Genomic DNA, 6,000 nt, shown 5'->3' with positions numbered 1-6,000 from the left:
ACTAGGCTGCCCTACTCCTCTCAAGGGAAATCTAAGAAAGCAGGCTGCAGCTGCTGAAGTGGTATTCTTGTTTGCATACATGGGCCGCCATTGCTGGCCATCACCCACCCCAGTGTGCTTTACATGCTTCAAGTACTTTCACTTCTTCCAGGAGAAAGAATGATAAAAATGCTTTCACTTTATCAAAAAGAAAATGAGCCACCACAACCCACGAGGGTTTTAAACAGACCTGCTGCTTACAGTGTCGATAATCAAACACACTGAGAAATATGAACACAGGCTACATCTCTGTGAATCCTGTGTTTCCTCCTTAAGTCCTGTGTAGAAAACAAGCACCTTGTTGCATTAATTCATGTTAAGTGTAACTGTACACATTGCACATTTTATAGCACAGCATCACAGTTAGACAAATAAGACTCCTTGTTCTAGCACAGCAGAAACCAATCTGCTCTGCTGGAAAGGTCGGAACAAAACCAGCTGCGCAGTTCTGTAAACAGGAAGTGAGATTGTTCCTAGGATCCTGAAGAGTCACACATGCATGCCTGCACACTTTTTCCAGTGACTCTCAGTAACAGGTTTCTTTCACATTGGGTTCACGAAGAGCAGTCACGGCCATCTGGTTGAGGGGCTCAAGACCATTTCTGGGTGCTGAATAACCATTATTCCCCCTGGAAGTCATCTATGATTGAGAGGATGGGTCTCTGATATACAAGAACCTGACAGCAGGCCTGTCAGAGCCACTACCCATAGGCTTGGGGCTTGTTGGCCTCTGATAGCTTTCAATCTGTGTGACTCCTGCAGGTGGAGGAAAGCCTCCCGAGGAAAGGGAGTGTTTGTGAGTGGGCCTGTATTTGGGGACTTGGTTGCTTCTCTGTGTGGAGAAGGTGTGAGTTTGCAGCAGGTGCCGCTCCACAAAGGTGTGGCATTCTCAGATTCCGAGTGCATCAAGTGCAGTGCGTACTCATGGCACCCCGGCAGTGAGGACAGTTATAGTGGCCGCTGGCCTCAGTGTTCACTCTGGCCTCCTCAGGGTCTGTGTCCATGGACTGGAGGGTAGAGCTCTTTCTCATGACTGTCCCTATGCCAATCATGAAAGGCTGCTGATAATCTGCCATATCACTAGTGATGAGAGCCAACTTTTGTGTCATCTCTTTTTTATTGTCATAGCTGATGGTAAATTCTGTCTACGGATGCCTGGCAAAGGGATCTTTAATCGGCTTCCAACAGCCTGTTCTCTGAGCCTCAACTGATACACGTGGATTTCCTTTCTTTTTCCTCTTTCTACAGATTGCCAAGATCCCATTCCAGTAAGAAGGAGGGACTGTTGTTATAGTCATTCCTGGGGATGTAAACAGAAATCACTTTCTGACAGAGAACCATGTTGGGAGAGCACACCATTGGCCAGGATTCCCTCAGAGTGACTTAACCCTTTGCTCTGAAGCTCTGAAGCAGGTTGTCGTAGCCACCTAGTTCATTTGAGATGATCCCTGCATGGATGTCAGCTTTGCACAATAAAGCGCTGTCTCAGTAGCCATCTTTTGTATTCCCAGAAATGTCCCTTGCTATGTCTCTACAAGCAGCTGGGCAGAACTGGCTGTATTTTTCCTTGGAATAATGACTGCCTCATTCCAAACAGGTTATTAAATCTGGATGATCATTGCTAGAATAGGCTAGCAGAAAGCCCCGGCCAGGAAAGTGAGATCCACTTTGGAAGCCGACAGTCGCTTCCTTTGAGTTCAGCCAGAGTTCTCTGGAAACAGCCCAACTCCCACAATAGGGTCATACTGATCCGTTGCACTGCTGAAGAGGAGATAGTCAGAAGCACAGGTCTTGGAATCAGTGTTCAAATCTCAGCCTCAGAATAAGTCTCTTCCCCTTCGGGACTGTGATGACCTTTCCCACACACAGTGTAATTGGGGTAAGTTCCTGGATAATTCTTAGATGTCATTGTGCCAATGTCCTGAGAGGTCACTATGCCATAGCCATCGCAGTGGGCAAGAGTTTGAGGAGTGCTGAGAATGGGAAGCTAGAAGAAACACCTCTGGGTTCACATAGCCACACAGGGAAGACAGGAGGAGACAAAACAGTGGAGGTCTTGAATCCAAGTGACATGAAGGCTGAGGCAGCCAGGACCACAACGTATCAGTTTGGTGGTCAGCTTTGGAGTGATGGCTAAATTATCTGGGCTCTTGAGTAGCCCATTGCATTACAGGTTTCATGAACTTGGATATGAACTTTGTGCTGGATATAGTTTTATGTCTATTTGACACAAGCTGAAGTCACCTGAGAGGAGGGAACCCTAATTAAGAAAAGTCCTGGGTTTTAGGCAAGTCTGTAAGGCAATTTCTTAGTGATCAGTGGGGGAGGACCTAGCCCATTGTGGGTGGGTCTATCACAGGGCTGGTGGTCTTCTTTCTTCTTTCTTCTGGGCTCCATAGAAAGCAGGCTGAGCAAGTCATGAGGCGTAAGGCAGCAAATAGCAGCCGTCCATGGCATCTGCATCAGCTCCTGTCTTCAGTTTCCAGATCTATGTGAGTATCTGTCCTGATTTCCTTCAATGATGAACAGTGATATGAAAGAATAAACCCAATATACCCCTTCCTCCTTAACTTGCTTTTTGGTTATGGTGTATATCACAGCAATAGAAACCTTGACTAAGACAAAATTCTATCATACTCCTACCTCTTCAGTGTTTCCAACCCTCCTGAAAACCAGAAGCTTAAATAAGTCCCTACCTTTTCTGTTCAGGACTGTGTGTGTGTGTGTGTGTGTGTGTGTGTGTGTGTGTGTGTGTGTGTGTGTGTGTTAACCAACTTGTTCTTTTTCCTGACTCAATGTGAAAATATCCAATAAGTTTGATCCACAAAATTTTTTACATGGGTGCATCTTTACAAATTTTAATGCAATATTAAAATTAAAAATGATCAATTCATTATTATGCAATCAGTAATATCTCAAAGATTCTGAAATCACTAGTTTAGACTAAAGCATGGCATTAATTTTAAACTACTGACAGGGGTGAGGAGGTTGAATCAACGGGGATGACCTTAGCTGTGACTCCCAACATTGGGGATATGGAACCTGAAGAGGCCATCTCCTGTACTCAGGCAGGATCTCTAGTGGAGCGATAGAGAAAAAAAACACACCCACGAAACTTTCAATGAAATTTTATCCTGCCTACAAGAAATGCAGGCATGGGGATGAAGCAGAGACTGATGGAAATGGCCAACCAATACTGGTCCAATTTGAGACCCGTCCCAAGGGCAAGTACCAATACCTGACATTATTAATGACACTGTTAAACTTGCAGACAGGAATTCTAGCATGGCTGTTCTCTGAGAGGCTCCAATAAGGAGCTGACTCAGACAGATGCAGAGACCCACAGCCAAACAATGGATGGATCTTGGGGACTCTTATTGAAGAATAGGAGGAAGGATTGCAGGGTCTGTGAGTTGGGTAGGAACTGTACAGGAAGACCAACAGAGTCAACTAACCTGGATCCTTGGGCCTCTTAGAGTCTGAACCACCAACTAAAGAAAAAATATACTAAAGAAAATAAAGGCCTCCCTGCATATATGTAGCAGGTGTGTAGCTTGGTCTTCATGTGGATAAGATATTGGTGCACAGGCTATCCCAAAAGCTGTTGCGTGTATTTAGAATATGTTCTTTTAGTTAGGTTGTTTTGTCTGGCCTCATTGGGAGAGGAAGCGCTGAGCCTCACAAACACTTGAAGTGTCAGAGTGGGGAAATAGCTAGGGGCCCTCTATTCACTCTGAGCTCTGAAGGAAGCAAAACATTAATTTCTAGATTTTTCCAATAATCGAGTTCAATAATAAAAATAGCATATATTTCAACACTAAGTAGTTGTTAAAACTTTAAATTCTAGAGAGAAATAATCCTTTTCTCGGTAAGTATATACACTTTTAAAAGATATAATGCATTATATTTTAGCCTTATAATTAGTTTTAGAAGAAAACAACACACATTATACTATTACAACAAGGAAATTTATTGAAAATCTGTAAGTTCATAGTTCCTAGATCAAACCCCCTTAGTTAATTATCTCTATATGTTTTACTATTTTTTCTGATGTGACACTCATCAAAATCACATTGAAATCAATGTGACTCATTGAACGTCAGTTTCATGCCATCTTCTTTTGAAAATTTTTTTTATCATGATTATTTTGTAGCATTTATCATTACACTGGTATATATTTCATATATACCTTTTATAGGCTGTGAATAGAAGGCAGTCTATCATCAAACAACAGGATATAAATACTAGAAGAGGTGAAATTTTAGAGGTATGAGTATATAGAGCATTTACTCAACAACACAACTGGGTTCACATTTTTTCTTTATCTGCCAATCAACATCGTGACTTAACATAAAAACCTGTGACTGGCATGCAGAAGGGAAAATCCTTATATTATAATTAAAACAAAAATAAAACTATGCTCCATTTCCCATTTACCCAATGGGAAAACCTGAAATGTGATAATGAGGTGAGGAAAAGTATAATTCAACGTTCTTGACAGAGCTGAACATGAGTCCTATTTGTAATGTTATATGACAATGTATTCAGAACAAATGACACAGACCCTTTGGAGCAGCTCTTCTGTGTCTGGGGCTCTGTCTTTTACAGACAAAAAGAAAGTTGCTTTAAGACTGAATCATGCTTTCAGTGAGAAAAACTAGACATAAAAATATTCCCATGGGCTAAACTGGATAATGGTTAATAAATCTCAACATATCATTTGAATTTATTTAGTTACTAAAGAGTTCAGTTACATTTGGTTTGAAAAAGTTAGAATAGTATATAAAACAAAGCCTGCCTAGGGTCACAGACAGAAGCAGGCTTTTCCACATTAAAAAAAAATTCCCCAGAGCACCTCATCCCCTGAACTATCACCTCTTCTAGCATTTATATCCTTTGTAATTGATGATAGACTGCCTTCTATTTGTAGCAAGCTAGGTTCATGCGGTTAGCTTGTCCTCTTAGCCTCTTCTTCACAATTTTGTTTTATTCTTTGTGAAGAAGATTCAGACTGGACAATCTTTCTGATTATTTTCATTCCTCTTTTCTTTCTAGACAGGATCTCATGTAGGAGATCATGCTGAGTTTTAATCTTGAGTCAACTTGGTTAATAGGCAGAAACCTCTCCGTAAGTCTGTTCTGTCCGTATGAACTTACACTGTAACATTTCTATTCAGTTTTTCAACCATTTCACTGAAAACTTACAGTTTTTTGTTACAGAACATAATGAAAATGTAAAGTGACTGTCATTAATAAATGAAAAAAACAATGCTTTGTTTTCCAGCAGCAAGCCAAGTGTGAGTGTTTGTGTTGTTCAAGATGAGGTAAATCGTTTCCGACAAGGAAAATTATGCTGCAGCTTATGTGATTAGATCAAAACAACAGTTCTTTTTCCCACCAATGACTCCCATTAAATGAATTGTATGCTAAATGCTTCCAATAATGAGTTAGGTTTAATAAATTATGTACTCTTCACAACTTTTTTATATGTATTCTCTCAAGACTTGCCTGTCCCCATAAGGGAATTCATCAAACAGGCTCTGCATATCAGAAACAAAAGCAAAATGAATGATATTGGAGTGACTGAAGCATAACTACTGGTAATGGGATTGGTTTTGCTTCACTCTCTCTCTCTCTCTCACTCATCAGACATGAGAAATCTTCCCTTAGTGGCTCACTGTTGTCTTATTCAGTTTTTGTTTCTCCCATAAGTATTATATATTGACTACTGAGACCTGCATCATGTTTGTGACTGATCTCTGATTTGTTCTGATGCATTGCAAAGCTTATTTCCAAAATATACTAAGCAAAATGAACACACAGACACAGACACAGACACAGACGCACACGCCCACGCACACACACACACACACACAGAGAGAGAGAGAGAGAGAGAGAGAGAGAGAGAGAGAGAGAGAGAGAGAGAGAGAAAGAGAGGGGAGGAGACAGAGAGGAAAACAT

At 41.1% G+C, this 6,000-nt stretch overlaps 1 pseudogene; it reads right to left on the bottom strand.

Moving 5' to 3' along the window:
* Positions 1 to 565: 565 nt before the first annotated feature.
* Positions 566 to 6,000, bottom strand: part of LOC116896072 — a 38,994-nt pseudogene continuing 33,559 nt past the window's right edge.

The sequence above is a fragment of the Rattus rattus genome, chromosome 3 (genome assembly GCF_011064425.1).
Source record: "Rattus rattus isolate New Zealand chromosome 3, Rrattus_CSIRO_v1, whole genome shotgun sequence".
NCBI lineage: Eukaryota > Metazoa > Chordata > Mammalia > Rodentia > Muridae > Rattus > Rattus rattus.
This window is presented reverse-complemented; position numbering and strand designations above follow the sequence as displayed.